The following is a 25001-nucleotide window of genomic DNA, read 5'->3' on the forward strand; positions in this document are numbered from 1 at the left end:
TGGATTAACTCATTTAAAACTCATAATAACTGTGTGAAGTCAATGTTATCATTAACCCATTTTACATAAGGAACCTGAGACACAGAAAGGTTCAATAACAAGCAGTGTGACCCTGAGCAAGTAAATGGCAAAACCACCATTCAAACAGAGTACAGTTGATCCTTGAACAACACAGATTTGAACTGTGCAGGTCTACTTGCTTGTGGGCTTTTTTTTTTTTCATTAAATGCAGTATAAGATTTCTTTTTAAAAAATTTTTTTAACATTTATTTTATTTTTGAAAGACAGACAGAGAGAGAGAGCAGGGGAAAGGGAGAGAGGGAGACACAGAATCTGAAGCAGGCTCCAGGCTTCTGAGCTGTCAGCACAGAGTCTGACGTGGGGCTCGAACCCACAAACTGTGAGATCATGACCTGAGCCGAAGTCTGACACTCAACTGACTGAGCCACCCAGCTGCCCCTTCATTAAGTGCCGTATAGTATTATAAATGTATTTTCTCTTCTTTATTATTTTAATAACATTTTTCTTTTCTCTAGCTTACATTATTGTAAGAATGAAGTATAAAAGACGTATGCAAAATATGTGTTAATGGACTGTTTATATTATTGGTAAGACTTCCTGCCAACAGCAGGCTACCAATAGTTAAGTTTGGGGGGAGTCAAAAATTATATGCAGATTTTTGACTACGTGGGGGTTGGTCCCTCTGACCCCTGAGTTCAAGGATCAACTGTAGTCTAGTTCCAATATCTGCACTCTGACGCTATGCCATGTTGCCTATATGTGTCTGTCCAGTGAGGGATGAATAAATAGAATCCTTTCCAGTTTCTACAGAAACAAAAGCCCAAGAGTCCTGAGCCTATTTAAGGAGGGATAAAGGAACCTATACAAAGAGGTTCTTAATTTCTCATAGATTTCTTTGCGAATGGTTGAAATAACTGTGAGAACTTCAGGTACGTTAGAGGTAGTATAATCAACAGTGAGTTAGAGCCATCATGCCAGATGTTGGCAGAGCCTTGTGCCTAAGGCTTTGTAAAGTTGACTCCCATGGTGGACTGCTGTGAGGTTAAAGGCCCTCCTATCAAACCATCACCCCACTTCATAGCCTCGTGTGTGTGGCTCAGTTCTTAAGCTCTTTATCCTCGGTTTATCTATTAAACAGAGATATCATGGTTAGGATCTTTTAGGATTGTGGGGACTCAGTGAGTTAAGATATGTAAATCACTTAGAGCAGAGCATGCAATTAAGTACTTGAAGAAAGAAAAAGGAGCAGGAAAAAGTGTTTCCGCTTACGGAGGGTCAGTAACGCCAAGTGGTCACGTCAGTGGTTTGTGAATAGCTGCCAGCACCTTTTCTAAATGAGTGAAAGAGGGAGAGAAAGGATCCAGACTTAAGCCAATTCTTTGCTACTTTACATCAAGTTTGGGAATTAAATGTTAGGAAAGAGAAGGCCACTGTAAACTTTTGCTTAAAGGGAAAGGTTGGGGACAAAACACAAGTAAATAATCACCTTAGGGATTCTCCATAGCTCATCAAGAAATGCCTGATCATTTTTTTTATACTTAGAGATACCTCTCTTTTGAGGAATTTAAGTGGCTTTTAAAATTAGACAGAGCTTGGGGGCTCTTGAGTGGCTCAATTGGTTAAGCGTCTGACTTCAGCTCAGGTCATGATCTTGCAGTTCATGAGTTTGATCCCCATGTTCGGCTCTATGCTGATAGCTTGGAACCTGGAGCCTGCTTTGGAATCTGTGACTCCCCCCGCCCCCCCCACCCGTGTGTGTGTGTGTGTGTGTGTGTGTGTGTGTGTGTGTGTCTCTCTCTCTCTCTCTCTCTCTCCCCCCCCCCCCCCCCCCCCCCCCCCCCCCCCCCCCCCCGCCTCTTCCCAGCTAGTGCTCTGTCTCTCAAAAAATCAACGTTAAAAAAATTTTTTTAATGAAAAAAATTAAAATTAGACAAATTTTCTAGCTCAAGGGGATACTGAATTCTGTTAATCCTTTTGTTTCCTCCTTTTCCTCAATCACCTTTTTACTTCCTTTCCTCTGCAGCTACAAATTTCCCTCACAAACTGCTTTTTCAGATACATTTCTACTAGTGAGCTCCCTGAGTTCTTTTTTGTTTATTTTGAGAGGAAATGGTTAAAAATGAAAGTAGAAGAAAACAGAGGAATACTCAGTCCCCTTGGCTGCCTGCCAGGAAAAATGCCAAATGTCAGAGGCCTTGATGAAAGCGACCCAGCCACAAGCACGAGGGATTGGCCCACCACAAGATTATCCTCCAGGGGAATTTATACCACAGCCTAAAAATTGGACGGCCTTGGGAACTTTCTCCTAATAAGGTCCTACAACTGGACCTGATAGTAAAATATTAAGCTTAAGCTCTCAAATCACTAAACAAGAGCCTGGGATCTCAGGTTACATGCAAAGGGTTTAGATATATGAATATTTTAATCTGTCTGGGAAGCCGTATAACACATTGGGGAAGCACAGGCCCTGGTGCCAGAAAGACCTTGGTTTGGATTCTGGCCCACCACTTGTCACCTTGGTGATTTTGCACAAATGGCTTATTCTCACCCAACTAGTATGTCTTAATTTTTAATATTAAGAATAATACAAGATCCACCTCAGAGGGTTGTAGTGAGGATTAAATTAAAATTCCTAACACTTTTAAGTACCCTGCTCAGCAAATGTTAATTACCACGACTACTAGTTTTGCTAGCCCTCAACATTGACAGGTGGAAACGAATACCTCATACTATAGCTTCTAGGACCATGCCACTCTTAGGTTGTTTTCATCATGTCTGCACCAGTAAGTAATTCCAGAGGGTTTGAGGGGTTCTAATAACTCAACCTTGAGTTTCTAGGGCAAAGGAAACCTAAAAGGGAGTAACTTGAATCAAAGACAAGTGATAGACTTCTTAATAACAGTACCTATTTGAACACCTAATACATTATTTTACCTAATCATCACAATAGCCTCTATGGGAGAATCACTAGAATTCATAAATAAAGACACAGAAGCTCTCAGAGGTTTACCTGCCTAGTCAGTGGAAGAATTGGGATTTATCCCAGAATTATCAAATACCAAACCTTCTCTTTCATCTCTGCTATAAAGTCTTGGAGCTGAAAGCTTCAAGACTTAGCAATGTATTCTAGAAAAGCTCAATATTTTTACTCAACTGAAGTGTGACAAAAAATCAAAAAGTAGTTCCTCTCGGCAGTCCCTTACCCACCTCAAGATCAGAATCTTCCTTAATGGTATGCTTCTTATAGACACATGCTTGATTAGAAGAAATTCTGAGCAAGACCCATTTTAATCATTTTAGAAAGATACCAAAAGACAGGACCAATACCCTGAAGCTGTTTGTCTATCTACATTTGGTAATGAATGCCTACCAACAGGACAGAGCTTGCAGGAAAGGCTGAGAGACAGAGCACCCAAGTGTAGAAATGGTGTGCCTCAAATAGAATAGCCCTGTGGCAGAATGTATTTTTTTTAACATGAACACAACAATGTCTCATCCCATGTGCTCTTCTGCAATGTTATCTTGCAACACCCCAATATGAGGTGGAGTTCAACACACTTACCCTTGAGTCTGGGCTGGTCTTAATGATTTGCTTGACCGATCAAATGTGTTGCAAGTGACAAGATATATTGGGTCTTCCAAGGTTGTGTCATTAGAAGCATCTCAGCTTTGGCTTGGGTCTCTTGAACCACTCACCCTTGAAATACTCTCTCTGAGAAGCCCAGGCCCTATAGGTAAGTCCTGTGTGGGGACTCCAGGTGACAGCCCCAGCAGAGCTCCCAGTTAACAGCCAGCATCAGCTGTCAGCCTTGTGAGTCAGGCGTCTTGAATATCCCGCCTAGTCAACTCTACAGATTACTGCAGCCTCAGCCAGAACCAGCTCCATAATTTGTGCAAAATGACAATCCTGAGCTTCCTGTTCAAAAAATGTTAAGAGATTCAAGACAGCAACAGCATTGAACCAAGTGTGAGGCCCTTTTAAACATGGGGCCCTGTGTGACTGCACAGGTCACATGCTGTATGAAGCCTGCCCTGGCCATGTAATAGACACTGATTGCATCCAGTTTAGAGGCCCCAAGTGAGAACTTCCCAATTGAGCTTAGTCAACCCGTATAGCTTTGAAACACAATGGGACATTGTTATTCTAATTCACTATGTCTTGGGTGGTTTGTTATGCTGCAAAAGAAAATTAGAACATTCCCACAAAACACCTGTAGGTAGCCCTACCAGAAAAAATGCTAAAGGCAGCAAGGCTACCAAAGCACCCTCTGCTCAAATACATATAGGAGGATGATTTTACATACTAAAACACAAAAAAATCTCAGATCCAGGAGTAAGGCTTCTCTGGGGTCAGAGAGACTTTTCTCATTGGGCAGATCCTGGGAGAAGGCAGGCAAATAGCTTAAAAGAAGAGGCATTACCATTAAAAATAAAAGTCACACAAAATATGAATGAAATTATACTCTGCTATTAGATTTATTGGAAAAATGGAAGAAAATTAAAAGCGAGGAAGCCAAAACACTTTGGTTATCTCTAAGGTATCAAGGAGAATGAGAAGTTTTCCTGGGGATGCATAACTAACTTTATTTTCTAAAAAAGTTAAAAAGCTGGATTCTGCAAACTATAGCTTAGTTCCCTCATTCTGGGCTAGATTCTGGAATAACATGTTAAAGGAATACTTTGTGAATCAATTACAAATGCTTTATAAAAGTCAAAACAAATAGACCACCTGGCGTATGTAGTGTAGGGGAATTAAAGCATGGATTTTGATGTCATTGCTCTGCCATTTGCTTGTGGTAAGACCTTGGGCAAATTACATAACCTCTCCTATTCTCCCTCTCCTCGCCTGAGTCATAACCCATGTGGGATAGGCATGAAGCAGTTAAACAGAAAACTCGGGTCAGTTGGCTATGTTCCGCCCCCAGAGAACCGGGGCAGGTGGTTCCTCTGCCAAGGAGACAATTACAGTGTGAGGCGGGAAACAACCAAAGAGGAAAAGATTTTTGAGCAAGAGGAAAGTCTTCTGGGCAGTACTTGGCTCAGAAGACTGCCCTTTTATTTCAACAGACTTTAGATACAGAGATCCCTAACAGCCTGTCCTTCACCATAGGTCTGAGAAGAGTCACTGACAGTCTAGAGCCTTTGCAGGGATTTTGACGTGGGGGGAAGGGCACCTGGTCTTTGTGTGTCTGTTCTATAACTATTAGGTACAGAAACAAAACATAAGAATAATATAAAATCAGCAACAGAAATACATAATTCAGGGAAACACCATGCTTGAAAGACCCAACTTGGAGCAGTATTGGAGACTGAGTGAAGGCTCTGTGCAGATCAGCATTAAAAGAGAAAAGCAAACAATCCAGGGATAGTCTAGGAGGCCTGACAAAAGGACTGGCCTCACGTCCAAAGCTCTCCAATGCAGACTTTTTATGTTATCTCCAAATACAGTTATATATTTGGTTGTCCTGGAGATACACTTACAGAATAGAAAGAAGGTCATGTTCATGATGCAACTTTAAACTTACTAAACCACACCCCCTATGATGTGTTGTCAATTGATACTTTTAATAATATCAATAAATTTAGTAAGACAATCTCATCATTATTTTGTGCATGACAAAAATAGATTGCTTTTATCATGTTAACAAAAGCATTACTAAAAACCACATAATGTAAGTAAATGTGATCACAATTTTTACAACCTTATTTTAGCATTTTTTAAAAAACATACTAGGATTCTCAAAATCCATACATGGCCTGTGCTTCTTTCAGTCTCTGCAAGAAGGTAGAGGAAAACCAGGTTCAGAATCATGAGTATCATGAGTGTGAAAGTAGATGATTCAGGCAGGATAGCATGGACACCACTCCCTGGCTGAATTTCTGTAGAATCAGAGATTTGTCTTGCAATGTTGGCCTTAGCGTTATGAGTAACCATTTGTATTGTTGAAGGTGCTTTGTCTGTGAATACTAGTTTTTACTCTTTAAAAAGAGAAAGACGTTGAACTTCATGATCTCTAATATATTTTCCTTCTTTAACATTTCAATGCAGCTATTAATATCTGAGTCGGGAAGCGTCCCTATCCAAAACATTTGGAGCCAGAAGTTTTCAGAATTCAGAATTTTTCAGTTTTAAGAAAGATAGTATGTGCATAGAAAGTATATTGTTAGTCTAGTGGGTTATACAGCAGAACTATAATCGTAATCAAACATTAGTTCTGCAGTAAAATGTATGAATATTCATAGTAAGTGGGAAATAAAGGCTATAAATAGCTATATAACATGTGAGCTCAGTTCAGGTTTGCCACTAAATGAATTCAGGTCAGGTTAGGTCCTGCCAGGAATGAGTTACAAAACAAACAAAACAAAACAAAACAAAACAAAACAAAACAAAACACCAACTTTCAGCTTTTAGAGCTTTTCAAAAGCTTTCTGAGCTTTGCAGTTTCAAAAGATTTCTGAGTTATGCAGTCAGTACCACCCTAAAGGTATATCTTCATCGCAAATGGAATTTATGCATATCTAAGTATGTTTCAATAATATTTACCAAACTGTACATTGTTCATGTAGAATGTGCCTTGTCTTTCCTTTTTCATCACTGATCTTTTTTTTTCCCCTTACAAAGTCCCAGGGTAAAAGAAATCCTTCAAAAAAGGAAGAAGGAAGGTAACTGGCAATTACAAAACTAGTTTTTCATTTATACAGATAACACGTTATTTTAAAATATCAAAACATCAGTAATTTCTTGGTATATATATTTAAATCTGAAATTGAAGCATTTGCTTTTTGAGATGTATCTAAAGAATTATACACTGCATTAAAATCTCAATTCAGACAAAGGTACATGTTTACAAAATGTTTTGATCCTACCCCTCCCCTGTTTAAAAAGTCTCCAAGGTTTGTTAGCTTTGTTGTAAATTTCCATTTCTCAGGTTTCCTGACAAGTTGGCAGTTTTCTTATGTTTGTTAGACCTTTGTACTCCCCCCTTCCCCTGCAGAGTCTGTTTTTGTCTGAGCGGGTCCTTTTAGAATGCTGGGTGGGGAAAGGGAGGGTGGGTGGTGGGTGGAGGAGGTTGTACAGAAAGCGTATAGCTTGGTGGTCAGGGAATGGAAGAAAAGGGGATTAGGAGATGTGATGGGGAAAGATGCAGGAAGGTGTCAAGTCCAATTCCTGTCCTTGCCCTGGAGCCTAACCACCTTCCTTTCCTTAGTTCTGCCTTTCCCTCAATACTCCTTCCCTTTTATCTTCTAGAATCAGCTCCATTTTCTCACAGCCTGACTCTACCACACTTCTAGGATAATTTGTTTTAAATGGGATTTTCCCCCCTAGGGATAGCATGCTACCTGGAGAGAGGAAAGTCTGAAGTGTAGAGAATGCCTACTCCTGGACCTTGGTCCTTCCCACGTGGAAGAGCATCCTTCCCACATGGAAGAGCATATAGGACAGTGAGGACATACCTCAACCAAGTGCAGAGATACCCATCTTGTCATTTTACTCTGGTGTTGTAATCCTGCAATTGTGAATATTCATCATACTCAAGAACTAGAATTCGTCATCTATCTCCTAGTAGACCAGAGGAGATTCTGCTAAGAAAATCCCTGTGGGTTTACTCCAGTCTCTGTCTTTGCTAGTCTACATGGAAAAAGAGCATGAGCTTTGAAGTCAGACTAAGACACCTTGGAGTAGATATTTAGCCTCCTTGATCCTCAGTGTATTTCCTGTTTAAAGTGTGGACTAAAAATACCTACTGCCTGTAAATTGGTATGTGGTAGAGGTAAAGAATGTAGCATGCCTAATGTAGTGGTGATGTGTACTAAATGCTTAATAAATACAATTTCCCTTTTTCTCCTTATAGGAACTTGTGGCCCCAGCAAACTGACGGAGACGTTAGAGAAGATAGACAAAGGATGGAAGTTGATATGGGCTCCTGGAATTTCAGGTCTGCTTAGCAAGAGCTGAAGAGAAAGTTGACCGGTACATGTTTTTTTAGATATGAACCGTGTTGGAAGGGGAGAAAGGGACAATTTACTAGAATCTAATTATTTTCCCCAGTTTATCTGATACTTTAGTCGTGTCCTTTGCCTCTGTCTCATTGCTATTCTCTTCATGACTCTTCTGACAGAAACATGCCGTAGCAATAAAGTATCATCTGTGTGGTGTTTCCTGAAAGCAGTGGGGAGAATGAGGTCAATGGTTAGTGACCAGGTTAGAATCAGATAGACTTCTTTACAGTCTCAGCTTTGCCATTTTTTGGTGTGGCGTGGGGAAACCTCAGTCTCCATTTCATCAGCAGCAAAATGGTATAAGCTTACGTAACTCAAAGGGTCATTAATTTGCTTATAAGTATTTTTTTTCTGAGCACTCATCATGTGCTAGGTACTGTATTAGATATTGAGGATAGACAGTTAACAAAACGATCCCATTCTTACAGACTTTGCATTCTAAGGGGAGACACAGAGGATATACCAAGAATGTAAATACGTCAGATGGTGACTAGTCAGATGGTGGCTATGAAGAAAAAAAAAAAAGCCAGATAAAAGGACTGGGGGTAAGGGAGCAGATTACCCTTTTATATAGGGTGGTCTGAAAAGCCTCTGTAAGAAAGTACCCTTTGAATAAAATCTAAAGAAAGTGAGAAAATGAAGTGTGTTCTAGGCCATTGTGAGATTTAATGAGATAATGCTGATAAACTTAGCATATTATCTGGAATACACTGGGCACTATATCAATATTAGTTGCTTATGTTATTAAAGAAGGTATTTCATTACAGTGAAGGCTGCAGGTAGCTGAAAACCTTTCTAGTTCACCCTAACACATTCCTGAGGGACCCTTAACCATTATGAAAGACAGGGGTGATGGCTCAGAGGACTTCATACACACACATTTTATTGCTGGCAATAAAATGCCAATTGTGTGAACAAAAGTATTTCTGTAGGAGTGGGATATTTTAAGCTAGCAGAAAAGAGAGTGTGGGGTAAGAGAAACTCTATAGGGTAGTCTTCAGATTCATATTCTCTGTAACAAATATTCCCAACTCTGAAGTTTGTAGGTGTGCACACATATTTCACCTCATCAACAACAATAATGGCAATGATGACATTAATTATGCCATTTATAGGTTTGTAAAAGCTCTTCTTTCAAAGACCTCAAGTGTTTTATGTACGTGACCTAATTCACCCTCATAGCTTCCCCAAAGACAGGTCTAGTCCCATTTAATAGATGAGGAAACTGAACTATAAAGAAGCTAAGTCACCTCTTCAAGGTCAAATAATTACCTAGACAACTCTGATCTAGTTCCCATACTTAATTTTCAGGTTAGGTCCCTTTTTGTTTGACTCTTCATCTTTCTAGATGTCAGAGACTATAAGGTGGGTGCAATGGAAGGAAGCCATGATGTCAGGATGTCAAAGTGCCCACCCTTTGCTCATCACATAGTTAGTGATCAGTAAATGTTGTTTTTTTTTTTTAAACTCTTTAAGAAGGGGCTTCTTTAGTGCTACCAAAATATTAACTATCTAGCATACCTCTCAAAGTTTGGTTGATGGAGAGAGCCCTAGTTTAGAAACACCCATATACGTAAATACTAACATTTGGCTTTCCTCTGTGAAAGTCAACAGGAACATAACAAGGGTTCTCATTTTTTGTTGATCATCTTCTCTGGGGTAGGCCTTTTACATATGTTATGTGTTATGTAATCCTCACAACAAAATTTTTCAGGAAAAATAATTGACCGTATTTACAAATTAGAAAACAAAGTATCCCAAAAGTTAAATAATTTATCTAGTGTCGTATAGCTTATATATGACAAAGCTGGGATCAAACCCACATCTCTCTGACATCTAAGTCTTGATATCTTCTATAAGGCCAGACTGCCAATTCATAATGCCTCACTCAAATTACCTGCAGTCTGATGATCCAGTGTGAGTCATTTATGACCCATTTCTCCCTTTACATGAAATATTAGCAAAAGAATAAAATCAGCAGGTAAAATTTGAACAGTACAATTTTGCTGTTTTTAAAAATTCCTCTTAAAAGTTTAGCAGGTTGGTATATGCAGCTAAAATTTGGAATTTTGAAAGTTCTGTCTGGATTTTAATTATCTAGTCCATCCCTTTGCTCATCAGCAAGACCAATTGGTAGTTTTCTAAACATTTCAGTGCACTTCTTTTTCATGTGTCAGAGATAGTCTAGTTCACAGGGAAGCACCTCTGGAGATATGGGGAAGGAATGAAATCTTGGTTTCAGTGACATCAAGACCGTCTCAGGTGCCAGAGGCAAGATCTTGTAGATATATGCTATTGACTTGGGAAAGAATTTCACTTATAATTTAATCATCTGAATCATTCATACTGGTAAAGTGATGACATAAGCAGATAAATTATGTATATGTAATCTCTTATACAACCATCAAAAAAGATATACAGGGGCGCCTGGGTGGCGCAGTCGGTTAAGCGTCCGACTTCAGCCAGGTCACGATCTCGCGGTCCGTGAGTTCAAGCCCCGCGTCGGGCTCTGGGCTGATGGCTCGGAGCCTGGAGCCTGTTTCCGATTCTGTGTCTCCCTCTCTCTCTGCCCCTCACCCATTCATGCTCTGTCTCTCTCTGTCCCAAAAATAAATAAAAACATTGAAAAAAATTTAAAAATAAAAAAAAAAGATATACAAAGAAGTATACTCAAAAACACTACAGATAAATAAAAGTGAAATTCTTCAAAACATTCAGGTAACTCATAGGAAGGCATTAAAAAGAAAACAGAAATGAGACAGAATAAAAAGGATATAAAAATAAAATGGCAAACTTAAGCCTTCATATCAATAATTAAACGTAAATGGTCTAAGTACATTACTTAAATGACAGAAATTGGCAGAGTGGATTAAAAAATGTAATCCAGGGATGCCTGGGTGGCTCAGTTGGTTGGGCGTCCAACTTTCACTCAGGTCATTATCTCACAGTTCATGAGGTCCAGCCCCACATCGGGCTCTGTGCTGACAGCTCAGGGCCTGGAGCCTGCTTTGGATTCTGTCTCCCTCTCTCTCTGCCCCTCCGCCACTCATGCTCTATCTCTCCCTGTCTCTCAAAAATAAATATACGTTAAAAAAAATTTTTTTAAAAAGGTAATTCAAATATGTTGTCTGTAAGGAACTCACTTCAGATATGATATAGGCAGGCTGAAAGTAAAAGGGTAGAAAAGATATGTCATATAAACATTAATCAAAGGAAAGCATGATTGGCCATATTAATATCAGAAAAAGTAGACTCCAGTAAGAAGAAAACTAGCAAAGACAGAGAGGGACAATATATAATGATAAAAGGAACACTATACCCAAAAGACATAACTATTTTATTTTATTTTGTTTTATTTTTTAAGACATAGTAATTTTAAATACGTATGCACCAAACAACAGAGCTACAAAATATGTGAAGCAAACCTGAAAAACTGAAAGGAGAAATAAACTCACAATTAAGGTTGGAGGATTCAATATACTTCTCTCAGTAATTGATAGGATACCTAGACAAAGAACTCAGTAACACAGTAACATCAGCAAATAGGATTTAATCAACATGTATAGAATATTCCACACCATGACAGCAGAATACAGACGCTTCTTAAGTGCCAGTGGATCACCTACCAAAATACACTATCTCCTATGATGCTTGCCATAAAACAAACCTCCACAAAATTAAAAGAATTGAAATCATACAGAGTGTGTTCTCCAGCCACAATGAAATCAGCTTAGAATAACAGAAAGACTACAGAAAAATCTCCAAGCACTGGGGAAACAAAACCCATCAGATTATCCCTAGGTTAAAAAGGAAGTCTCAAGAGAAATGAAAAATTGCACTGAACTAAATGAAAATGCAATATATCAAAATTTGTGGGACACAGCTAAAGCAGTTCTTTGAATGCTCTGAATGTTCCTTTAGGAAAACACAAAACTTTCTGTTTTAAAACCATTCCTTCTAGGGGTGCCTGGGTGGCTCAGTCAGTTAGGTGTCTTGACTCTAGGTTTCAGTTCAGGTTTCTTACAGTTTCATGAGTTCAAGCCCTGCATGGGCTCTGTGCTGACAGCATGGATCCTGCTTGAGATTCTCCCTCTTGCTTAGCCCCTCCCCTGCTGGCACTCTCTCTGTCTCTCTCAAAATAAATAAGCTTAACAACAACAAAAAAAAAAATTCCTCCTATATCTTTTTCTTTAGATTTGAGTGAACAATATCTTATTTTTTATGCCCAAATCTGGCTTAGTGCTCAGTAAAAGTTGCTTGAGCAAATGAATGACTGGATAGAATAAGCTATTTAGCAGAATGGAATTGAAGCCAAACCAATTTCTGCATGGGATCAATCAGAAAGTGCATATGCATGGTAGGTGGGGCCTTACACAGTGGGAGCTGCTGCACAGACACGGTCCTGAGCAGCTGCCTAGTTTGTCTACCAGGAGAGCTTCCTTGGATTTATAGTTGCCAAAAGTGGCATTTGCCTATGAACAACAAAAGTAGAGAAAACTCAGCATACCCAATTCCATATCTCTGCCCTCAGTAAAAGTAATTTCTTTAGTTAATTAAATCAGAGTTGGCCTTCTCCTTATCATTCTACCTCAACTATCCAACTTTTCTCGCCTTTTCCTTCATGCCTCTGTGAATAGAAGGGCCATAAAGGTCATCTAGTCCAGCTTCCCTTTCAATAACTGAATATCCTGTAGTCAGTACAGGGGTGAGCTGCCAGTTTTTCTCACAATTGACTCAACTCAACTCTCTGAAAAGAACATCAGTGAGAATCCAAATGTAAGGCGTAAACTCAGTAATTGAGGAAATGACCTAAGAGAGAGTCTGTGAACCTTCCCCTTTCAAAACAAGTGTTTCTACTAAACACATAAAGACAGACTTATTCTGGAAAACTAGTTAAAGTCAAAAGATGGGAAAATGTTCCAAAAGTTTGAGTATGCTAAAATCACTCAATGGTCTTACATGTTATGAAGCTGGTTCTATTCCTAGGGAACTAAAAGTATGATAAAATCCCTAATTATACACAGGCTTGATGATATATTTCCAGGATTATGTAGATGTGTTTAAATCTTATCCCCACCACCCCCAATTGATAATGTGAATTAGTTGACATATCCTATATGCTGTGTAGTTACACTTCTCAATGGGAAAGAGTAAATGGCATTCTAGTTTTTATATATGTCTCTTGTGAGTTTGGTAAGCTAGTCTCAGCATTTGATCTTACCATGGTGAACTTGTAATCCAATTTATGAGCCTTTAAAGGGGAGAATCCTTCCTGGAAATCTAGTGACTCTAACTAATTAATGCCACCATTCTAGTAAACTCTCTAGATGGTCAACTAGCTTGCTTGGCCAAGTCATATCTGACTTTACTCCAGGCCTTTCCTTTCAGATGACAAGGCCCTAACAAAAGATCACACTGCCTATACTTGACTTCTGCTAGAGAGAAGGGACTCAGTATTTATGTGTTGCTTTCTTGGACTTTACTTGGTGCCTTTAGAAATGCTGGAACTTGTCTTCTTTTCCTTTTCTTCTCCTTGATCTTTGTTGTATCCCTTGGGGCTATGATGAGAAACTTCAAGTTGGTTTAGTTAAGCCAATGTTAAAAACCTAAAATGGCAAAGTAAAATCAGACAAAATAACCAGATAATAGCAACAATGTTCTTTTTTCTTTTTCTTTTTCTTTTTTTAATGTTTTTTTTTTTTTTTTGAAGGAGAGAGAGACAGAGCGTGAGCGGGGGAGGGGCAGAGAGAGAGGGAGACACAGAATCCAAAGCAGGCTCCAGGCTCTGAGCTGTTAGCCCAGAGTCCAACGTGGGGCTTGAACCCACGAACTGTGAGATATTGACCTGAGCGGAAGTCGGAGGTCTAACTGACTGAGCCACCCAGGCGCCCCAACAATGTTCTTTTTTCTCTTGTGATAATTAAAAAGAAAGAGAAGTACAGCAGTCATCACCCCCATTGAAAACCTCACCAGAGGGGCAATCCCAGGAAATCCCTAGGAGCCTCCAAGGATGTATAGCTGTAAGTCAGCAGCAGTTACCCTCCGACTGTGAAGCCAGCAGGGCTGAGGGCTGACTGTATGTGTCCTCGAAGGCCTCATTCAAGGTGCATAAGACTGGTTTTTAATAGTGTGTGCAGTCTGTCAGGATACTGAACTAAGAAGGGTAAGACCGGTGGGACTTGTTTGTCAAGGTCCTAAAATGGGAATTTTCCTGGTTATACACACAACAATGAATATGAGCAACATTAATAGTGGCACGAGTGATGAAGTCAAAAGCTTGAGTCTTGGTCTGCTGTAATTATTAGACAACGTATCCCCAAAGTAGGCTAACAGCGTTCACATTTCTAACTTAGAAACAGTCTACGTCTCACCTTAGCTTTAAGATGTGTATTTGGCTCAAGTTACATTTTGCCGAAGCTCGTTTTGCACTAATTGCAGAGTGTTTACACCTTGAGAAGGTTGTGGGTAAGTTTATAGAAAATGTGGATTCCGGAGCTAATATGTTCCAAACAGCTGCTTCGAGGTGATGATTGAAAACTTCAGGTCCCTCAAATAGACGAGTGTTTTCTACATTTGAATTTTCCCTCCCCGCCCCCCCCAACCTTTAATTCCTGTTGAGATGCTGAGATAGTCTGAATTTGGAATACTCAACAGCACATCTGCAAGACTAAGTGTAGGCCTTTGAGCATTTATAACTGCAGCTCCTAGAATAATAACTGTCACAAGATGACCACCAAGGCTTGACAGACTAAGCATCTTCCCCAGTTTGCTTCCCCTGTTTTTCCATGAGACACCTTCACTTTATTCACCCTGGCTCAAAGACAGGGGCTAATTTTCCTCAGCTTCGTCTTTTCCTACCCTCCTGTTGATTTTGCTTTGGAGCCATTTTGTATCTGTCCCTGCCTCTTCATACCTTCTCCTAGCATGCTTTACCTTTCCTGTGAATCCTTGCAAGAGCCTCCAAACTAAAGGAGACATCGACTGTTAACAGTTGTTATCTCTGGGCTAGAGATCAAGAGGCACTTTTATGTTCTTAGTTATACATTTATATAGTTTTTGACACTCTTGACTGGCACGAACTGCTTTTGCAATCCTAAAAAAATTTTTTTTCATTAAAAAAGGATGTAGGGAAGTGACATGGTACTCAGAGAGGCCTCTTAGATGTGATGTTAGAGGAGTGGGATAGAAACATTTGAGAACAAACACATTTCTATAAGTTTTTCTCATGTAACGTAACCCGGAACCAAACTCCAGTTCCTGTAGTAGCTAAAGCAGTGCAACTATCTTCTATAAATAGTCAGAAACACTCAGTCTGGATTCTTATACAATATCATCTGACAGACAAGATGGAAAAGGCATGTTAGTCAGGAACTGAGAGAAAGAGAGGGGAGGGAAGGAATGAGGAAAAGAAAGTCCTAAACAGCTTATAATATAAATTAGTTCTTAAAGGGACTCCTCGGTGTTAGACCCATGTAATAGGAATGGGTTTTTTTTGTTTGTTTGTTTGTTTGTTTTTCTGAGAATTATTGCTTAGACTCACTGGTTTATGATTCCTGAGGAGAGCCAGCTTGCTCTTCTGACCCACCTCCCCTTTCACTATCATGGGTGCTATTTATAGAGCTCCCTGTCCCGGGAGTGAGCTGCCTGTCCCAGGGGTCCAGCCCCAAGCAGGCCCTGTGTACTCTGTGACACGTTCTCCTGAGGGTACACAATTTCCAAGACTAGCCAACAACTGCTACTAATTTTTACTAAGAAAGGCTAACATAGCAAGGGAGAAGACAACACGAGAGACTCCTGGGTAAAATGGTCTTCTGGCTTCCTCACTTCTGGTTGGATCCAGGCTGGACATGTAGTGCATCAGCTTCTCATGAGCCCAAAGCCTAAAGGCTGTGGGGGGGTGGGGTGGGGTGGGGGCCTGTGTGTTAGTCTTCTCTTGGTTCATCTTCCCTGCAATTAGTTCTTATGGGGACTCTGGAATTAGGCCACAGGCTTGTGTTTGCTGAGGTATGGAGAGGGTTCTGGAAGCCTTTACCAAGCATGCCTTCACTAATGAGCACCTGCCTCAGTAAGAATACATGAATTATAGGTACAGTGAGCAGGAAACTGAGAAAACAAGACACAGTCAACAAATGTCTGGTGAATGACTAGAAAAACATGGTAGTCAAAAGCACAGGCTCTGAGGGCGGACTCCCTGGGATTCAAGTCCCACTTACGTAGCTGTGTGACCTTTGCAGAGTTGAAGCTCTGTGGGGAAGAATGCCTAGTTTCTAGTCCAGACTCTGTTTAATAACTGAATGTGCTGGGTCAAGTCATTTCACTTCTCCGGGCCTCAGTCCTGTCATCCATAAAGTGGGATAATTATACCTGCCTTGTCTACCTTACAGGGTTGTCAGTGGGATCAAATGAGATAATGTCATAAAAGCCCTTTGTAAATTAGAATATACTATACAAACGTAAGCTATTATTACATTTAATTCTAGTGACTAGTAAATAATAAAGTGGTGGAACCAACAATCCCATTGTCACCAACTTGAATCTTACAGAGCAATTTCCCAATTCCACCCACTCTACCTGCTAGGCATTTCCACCTACCTACCTCCTCCCATGACTTTAGTCAAAGACAAGAGAAAGAGAGTACCATAATAATTCCCCTAATTAACTTTCTCAATCAGAGCCCTATAAAAACATATCCAAAAGAAAAAGGGAATGCATCGCAGAGTGTGTACTGTTTCTTTTAGGTAACCTCTCTAATCCCCCAGAGATTTTAGTTCCGTTTCTTTGTTTCAGTGCTCCAAGTCTGAAGTTATTTTCACACTGCTCTTTGGGGGCGCATCAGCAAGCTAGGCTTTGGGTCTTCTGATTGCCACAGTTGGCTAGTGAGCACACACAGGTCGTCTTCCCCTCACCTTCTACCATCTGAACATTCAGGTGTTAAAGTAGATGACCCATTGATCCTTTCCAGTCCTGAATTATAGACCTAACGCATTGGGTTCTCTGACTCCTTCACCCGCTCCAGACAACTGTCTTCAAACTTTTTGGTATTGGGCATATGTGATTTATGCCGGAGTGAGATTAAGAGCAAAGGAAAAATTCGCAAACAGAGCAATCACAGGAACTACTTGCCAAGCTTCTTTTCAAATCTTCTTCCCATCCCCTCTTACGGCTCATCTCTGGAGTGGGTCAAACAAGCCCTTTTTAAAGAGATAGAAGCCAGAATGGGAGGTTGGAGTGGATATAGAGTGAGAAACTGGATCAGTTCCTCAGCCCCCATTATATTTTCTGCAGTTTGGGCAAGTGAATTAACTCTGGTCTCAGTTTCTTCATCTTTAAAATGGGGCTAACCCCTTATTTACTTGCCTTAATTATGTATTTACTGCCTTATTGACAGGCCTGTTGTTAGGAATAAAAGAAACTGCTTAACGTCAAAGCACTTTGTTGTTATTGTTTACAATACAACAGAGATTGATTCTGGAATCTGAGGGCATAACAGGGCACTTAGATCCAGGCAGACTGTAAACCAAAAATAGCATCACAATTGCACAGAGCCTAGAATAAAGCATTACTAGCTGCCTACCCATCCTTCCCTTCTCCACAGCAAATTCTTCCCAGGACCTTTGTGTTGAGTTAGTTGTCAAATGTTCCCATTCTCAGATGATTCAGGCTCACTTTCTTTAAAATGTCTCTGATGTCTAACACATAACCACCACTGTGGCTTAGAAAGCTCTAAGCAGAGCCGTGGAATTTGGAACTGCTTCCCGCAGCTAAGCTCCATAGGTGCAAGACACAACTGTCAGCCGCTTCTCATTGCAGATCAACTTGATCCAATTGCACTGACAGTGATGGGCCGAATATAGGCCAGCAGCAGGGGCTCACATTGGCTAGGGTAAGCCTGCTCACAGATGTGAGGAGGACTAGCTAGGACAAGTCACGTCACCACTTAGCCTAATTACCCTTAATGGGTTTAGAGCTGTCTACCTGGAGGAAGGGAGTAACTTGCAAGGTTCTGTGGACATGTTTTTCTCTTCCCACTCCAGTCTCTCCCCTGGGTGATCTCACCCAATTCTCATCCTTTTCCAATGACTTCTTCTGTCTTCAACTGAGATATTTTACCTGAGGACTAAGCTACCGTCTATTGGCTGGTTTTGTCACTTGGATGTCCCACTTGTACCTCACACTCAACAGGCTGCAGGTTGATGTCCTCACCCACGCATCCACAAACCAGCTTCTCCTGTCCTGGTGCTTCCCCTCCAATGAGCCCCATCCTAGGGCATGACCCTTTGCCCACGCAACTGTCCAAACAAAAGGATGGCCCTGACTTCTCCCTCTCACAGTCAATCTCTGATCAGCCTTAGCAGTCCTACTTCCTAAATATCTCTGGAATTCATCTCCTTCTCTTCATCCCTGCTGCCACTCGCCTAATTCAGGCTGTGATTATCTTTTGCGTCATGTATTGCAAGAGCCTCCCAACTGGTTTTTCTTACTTCCATTCCTGTCCCCGCTCTGATCCATATTCCACAACAGGGATGCTCTGAAGACTGCAAGTCTGATCATGCCACCTGTTCCCTTGCTTAAATGTATAAAGAGCTTCTCAGTGCTCAGAGAAGAAAACTCAAGCTCCTTGACACAGTCTTCCAGGCCCTGTGTGATCTGGCCCACTTCACATCTCCAGCCTTAACCTCTTACCACGCCCTCCCTTTCATCCCATGTTCTGTTCCAGTGGCTCTTAACCCGGGCTGCACATTAAAGCTACCTTCTTTAAAACATACTCAAGCTTGTAAATCATCCCCAAGGCTGGGCTCTATCCAAGACCAATTAAGTCAGAACCTCTGGCAGTGGAGCCCTACTCGGCTGCACCTCATTCCCGCAGAGCATCATGCCTTCGCTCATCCTTCATCCTTTGCACGTGCTCTTGGCTTTGCGTGGAAACTTTCCTTCAACCTTGCTTCCCTTCCTGCCACCTGGCTGACTCATTCATCCTTCAAGCCTCACCTGGGGCATCGCGATGTCCTCCAAGAAGCCCTCTCCAAGCCTGGTGCTTTGAGTGACATGCTGTCCTCCATGTGCTTCCAGATAGATCACCCTGTACGTTCCCTCTGGCAGTAGCACCTGTCACACTGTATCATTCTCACTGGAACACTCCAACTTTGAGCTCTCTGAGAGTGGAGACTGGACCTGCTTTTTCTCACCCTATATCCCCAGCATCTGGCACAGTATCTGGCACATACTATGTGCCCAGAGCATTTGTCGAAATAATTAGTTCATTTTATAAAGTCACCCTGCTTATTCCAGACTTGCCCATCCCTCATAGCAGGAGGGTCGACAGCCATATCCATTTCTGAGTTCCTTTATTTAGTCACTTATAAATTCTTCTAGCAAATATTTGACAGTCTGGTATGTGATTGGCATTAGTCATCCTGAAATACATTGGACTTCTGCAAACGAACAATTCCCCAATCTGGGGCCTGAGACCTATCTGCGGAGAGGCTAGGAAAGAGTCTCACAATTTCAGATTGCCTAGGTCCCAGAACCACAGCCGGGAGACATAGGCAGCTTCCTCTGTGCTCACTCTATCCCTCTTCCATACAGGGAAACAGGCCAGGAATTACTCATGATTGTTTCCAAGGATTGCCTCTCTGGATTCCTGAGAACTTGAACAAGAAAGGCTAAAAAATTGAAAGGATTATAGTAAACCATGAACTGATGATCCCAAAGGATAGAAACTGGTTTCTTAAGCATCGTGTAAGTGAAAACACAGGTGAACATCACTCCAGCCCATGCTGCCCTGGGGGCCTCATCCCCTGCCTCTAACAGCTTTAGAGGCCCACCTGTGGACCCCAGACAGTCACAGCCTGAAGCCCATGGGTTGGTGTGCAAGGTTCCCATGGAGCCTGGAAAGTGCTCAGCTTTTCTTCAGCCCACACCAGGCTGGTTCTGTCCAGTCAGAATTCTGCTTCACCACCAAGAAGACCTGGCAAGGTCCTAACTTCACCTCATATAAATGAACCAAAGAGAGTACAACTAACCAAATAGGAGTGAAAGGGGAAGAGGAGAAGAAAGGGAGGGAGGCAGAGACCAAGAAGAAACTTTTTTTGTAATAGTGATAGAAGTGAGACAGGCTACCATTGAGCACTTTTAATGTGCCAGGCTTTGTGCTCACTTCATCCTCACAAAAATGCTCAAATTCAGGTCACTGGTGTAACTACAACCCTATCTTCCTAGCCACAAAATGCAGAGAGTCAAATGGAGAGGAAGCTCATGGGGTTGGGGATTTGGGAATTTGCTTTAGTGGAAGTGGGTAAAGGAGGTTTGGAAGATGTATAGGCTTTGAAGAGTACAGAGTGGTTCCAAGTAGGAGATGCTTGGGCATGATGATGAAGGCCAGAATATGGTTCTGCTGGTTTCTGAGTGGTACTGAGGGGCGATGAGAAGGAATCAGGTGTAATCCAAGTAGATGGTAAAGTCACCAAAGATGGCAGTGGGGGAGAGAGTAGAAAGGTAGGAGCTTCATTCTTCCCATTTACAAATAGATACTGAGCTGAGCTGTGCTGTGTGCCAGGCAAGGCTTAGACTCTGTGGATACAATCATGAACAGGACAGCTAGGGCCTTATGTCATGGAGCTCATGTCCTTGTAGGAGTGACAAACAACATAATCAAGGAGTAAGTACACACACACACACACACAATGCCAGAAAGTGACTAAGTGCTGGAAAGTTGTGGTGTGGGTACAGATCTGGGTTTGCACTGGGTGATTCAGGAAGGTCTCCTTGTAAAGGTGACATTTGAGTGGGATGTGAAAGGCAAGAAAGGCATGCAATATCCAATATCCAGGGAGGAGAGCATTTCAAACATGGAGAACGGCTGGCACAAAGGTGCCAAGTGAGAATAAGCCTGGAAGAAGAAGAACAAGGCCAGGGTAGCTGGGACATGACGAACAGCCAGAGAGTGGTGGTGTGGAATGAGGTCCAAGAGGCGGGCAAGTGCTGGATCACATGAGACCTTATTGTCCACAGTTTGCTATTTGGATTTTAATCTAAGGACAGTGGGAAACTGTGAAGAGTTTTGATTAGAAGAGGGATGATCTGATGTGTGTGTGTGTGTGTGTGTGTGTGTGTGTGTGTGTGTGTGTGTGTTAAAGTTATCTTAACTGTGGAGCAACAATGAAGTAGAGAAGGGAAACAGGATCCCCAGCAGAAATAAACCATCCTTTACAGGGGTTGTTGTTTTGGGTTTGGTTTTGTTTTCTTAGATCTTGAAGTTGAATGCATTTCTAAGGGTCAACTCCCAAGGTCAAGAGTAATCTGAGAAGTCTGTCTGCTCCCTGGGGTTGTTTGTGAGGAAGTCAAGAGAGGCACAGACCAAACCACTTATTATGGAGGAGAGTGTGTGTTTTTCCATTCCACTGAAAAGCAGACAACAGAAGAAGAAATGTACTTGTTTGAATCTCTCCCTGCAGAGGATGTGCCACCCACTGTCCCCTCTCCCGAGGTACCTGGAATCCCTTTCCCTGTATCTTTATCCTTCCAATGGTTTAACATGTTAAACCCTGCTTAATTTCCTAAACTGATTTCCCGAGGGCTCTGGCTTGCAGAATTCCCTTTCCTGTCATAGGAACCAGCTGACTGGCTTGGTTTTCCTCTCCTGCCCCTGTCACTAGGGCAGTGGAGCTGGGAGTCACTTTCCTGACTCCACACTGCCCCTCCTCAGGCTTCAGATCCTCCCTCTGGGCCCTCCATTCCTCCTGCTGCTTTGGTGGTCCAGACTCCTCGTTTATACCAGATTTCACTTGGACAACATGCTGGGATGAAGGAGGGAGTGACCCGGGTGAGGGAAGCCCCCAGATTGTCTTTGCACCCCTGGAGGCTGCTGCCCTGGCTTCCCAGCCTGCAGCAGTGGGCAGGCTGTGCCTGCTCCCAGCCTGGATTCCATAGATCACCTACCATGAGGTTGCTGGCAGAGCCCCTGTGAAATGGTGGATGAATTCAGTGCAGGAAACTCACCTTTTCTGACTCTTTCTTTAGTTCTGGTTGCTAGGACACTGCACTGAAGGTCACTTTACAAGAGTGGCTCATGCTGAGCGAGGACCCAGTATGTGCCTGGCTCTGCACTAAGATCTGTATAGGCCCATCTCACAAGATCCTCATAATCTTCTTACACAGAAGGGATCTTGATCTCCATTTTTATGGAAAAGGCTCTGAGAGGTTGAGCAACCAGCCTGCCAAAATGGGATTCTAACAAGCTCCAAAGCATCCAGGGGCTTAGCCATGACATGCCTATGACAACCTTAACATTTGTTTGTCCCTCACCATGATTTCAATCTGAAAGTACTCATTTGGTGCAATTTACTTTCATGTCCTCAATAATAAACATTTCTCACCATGGACTAACTATCCACTCTAATATCTTTTTTCAATACGGGCCCTGGGAAGATGTGGAGAAGGTTCTGACTGATGATGTCAAATATAAGGTACCAAATTTCTCCCAGACAGCCTCATTTTCTTAATGATTTTTATTTTTTTTTAATTTTTTAATTTTTTTTAACATTTATTTATTTTTTGAGACAGAGAGAGACAGAGCATGAACGGGGGAGGGTCAGAGAGAGGGAGACACAGAATCTGAAACAGGCTCCAGGCTCTGAGCTGTCAGCACAGAGCCTGACATGGGGCTCGAACTCACGGACCTCGAGATCATGACCTGAGCTGAAGTCGGCCGATTAACCGACTGAGCCACCCAGGTGCCCCTTAATCAATGATTTTTAAACACCACACATGAAAGTGTTACCAATGTTTGTAAATTTAGATGTAATGTTGTAGGTACTTAATTGTTCTTTGGAGAATTAAAAAAAATTTTTTTTAATGTTTATTTATTTTTTAAGAGACAGAGAGACAGAGTGTGAGTGGGGAAGGGGCAGAGAGAGAGAGGGAGACACAGAATCCGAAGCAGGCTCCAGGCTCTGAGCTGTCAGCACAGAGCAGGAGGTGGGGCTCGAAACCATCAGCCATGAGATCATGACCTGAGCCGAAGTCGGACGCCTAACCGACTGAGAAACCCAGGTGCCCCTGGAGAATTTTTTTTTTTTGCATCAAGCATGTATTTATTTTACTAACAGGATAGGAAAAAAGGAGGAATAGTGGGAAATAAAACAACAACAGAACAGGGGAAAAAGAAAGGGAAAAAAATTGTTCAGACTTGTTTCTGACCATCCATGCTGATAAGTTCCCTGTGCAGAGGATCTCACATAGACCATCCTTAGACTTGAGTCCTCACCTGGCTAAAGACCACACCTCATATCTGTAGTGCATGGTCAATACCCTTGAGCAGAGTTGAACGAAGATTGGTGAGTTGAATTAGATGTGGCCCATGATACACATAGTGCCAATATTGGCTGGTTTGAGGTTAACAGGCCCATAGATTTATTCCCCTAATGAGATGTGAGGTCATTTTTAGTTAGAGATTTTAGAGACTTGAGAAAAAAAAACCTGATGTCATGATTCAATGAGTTCCTGAGGAAACACATAGAATTTTTTGGCCACATATTCTCAGTTTTTTGGTTCATTTGGCATATCGCTATGCTAAATTTGAAAGCAAATGTCAAGCATAATTATTATATATGTACAAATTCACCTCCCAGGGATCTACATTCCTCATCTGGAAAATGAGGGAGTAAACCAGATGCTCCCTAAAGGGCTTTCTAGTACTTGTGCTCTCTGGTTTATGTATTTTTGGACATTGTATTTCACTTTTTGTTTATTATAAACTGAAAAGAGTAAAAAAGGATAATATCCAGCCTCGAATTTCCCAACCATGCTATAACTGATCTACAAATTGGATGTCTAAAGGATTATGTTACTTTGAACTAAATAAAAAGAATAGGCTAGCATTCTGAGAAGATGCTTAGATTGTGGCCTTCTAGATAAGTCCTGTGCCTAGGCATTTGCAACTTCCCTGTGTCACAAACAAAAGGATTTTTCCATGCCTTTTGAGAGTATACATGAGAGGGAATTAAAATAAGGTACTAAACCAAAACCCACTATGGTTATTCAAGTACTCCTAACTTTGTATTTTCATCCAGAATACGTGCATCATTTTTTGGTTCTTTTTGTGTTTCTTTCTCCTTTTTTAAAAAAACAAGTAATCTAGGAGCACCTGGGTGGCCCAGTCAGTTGAGCATCTGACTCTTGATTTTGGCTCAGGTCATGATCTCAAGGTTCGTGAGATTAAGCCCCGTGTTGGGCTCTGTGCTGACAGCCTGGAGTCTGCTTGGGATTCTCTCTCTCCTTCTCTCTCTGCCCCTCTCCCCTTCAAAGTAAACAAACATTAAAACATAAAATAAAAACGAATAATCTATAAATAATTACTTAGGTCTCTTTTACTTTTAAAGTCATGCAATATTGCAGATAAACCCTCCAATGCTCAAGTATATGTGAGGTGATATTTAGTGACAGAAACATGTAGTGGTTAAGAGCAAAAGTCTTCAGTCTCTGGGAGCGTCTGGGTGGCTCAGACAGTTAAACGTTCGACTTTTGATTTCAGCTCAGGTCATAATTTCATGGTTTGTGGGTTCGGGCCCTGCGTCGTGCTCTGTGATGACAGCGTGGAGCCTATTTGGGATTCTCTCTCTCCCTCTCTTTTTGCCACTCCCTGGCTGTCTCTAAATAAATAAATAAATAAATAAATAAATAAATAAACTTACAAATTTTTTTCTTTTTTTTTTAAATTTTTTTTTTAACGTTTATTTATTTTTGAGACAGAGAGAGAGTACGAATGGGGGAGGGGCAGAGAAAGAGGGAGACACAGAATCGGAAGCAGGCTCCAGGCTCTGAGCCATCAGCCCAGAGCCCGACGCGGGGCTCGAACTCCCGGACCGCGAGATTGTGACCTGGCTGAAGTCGGACGCTTAACCGACTGAGCCACCCAGGCGCCCCTACAAATTTTTTTTAAAAAGTCTTTGATCTGTGTTTTGTCACTTAATTAGCTGTAC

General features: G+C 41.6%; 1 long non-coding RNA gene across 4 annotated transcripts in view; it reads left to right on the plus strand.

The window, feature by feature from the left end:
- Positions 1-25001, plus strand: part of LOC109502379 — a 45442-nt gene that overhangs the window by 9597 nt on the left and 10844 nt on the right. For 3 of the 4 annotated variants that reach the window (XR_002160942.2, XR_006584373.1, XR_002160943.2), the window contains exon 2: positions 7875-7993. This is a non-coding gene — a long non-coding RNA (uncharacterized LOC109502379). Of the gene's footprint in view, positions 1-7481; positions 7781-7874; positions 7994-25001 lie in introns of those variants that run through there. The other variant, XR_006584374.1, reaches the window with a different exon arrangement.

Source organism: Felis catus, chromosome C1, assembly GCF_018350175.1.
Source record: "Felis catus isolate Fca126 chromosome C1, F.catus_Fca126_mat1.0, whole genome shotgun sequence".
In the NCBI taxonomy this organism is placed as follows: domain Eukaryota; kingdom Metazoa; phylum Chordata; class Mammalia; order Carnivora; family Felidae; genus Felis; species Felis catus.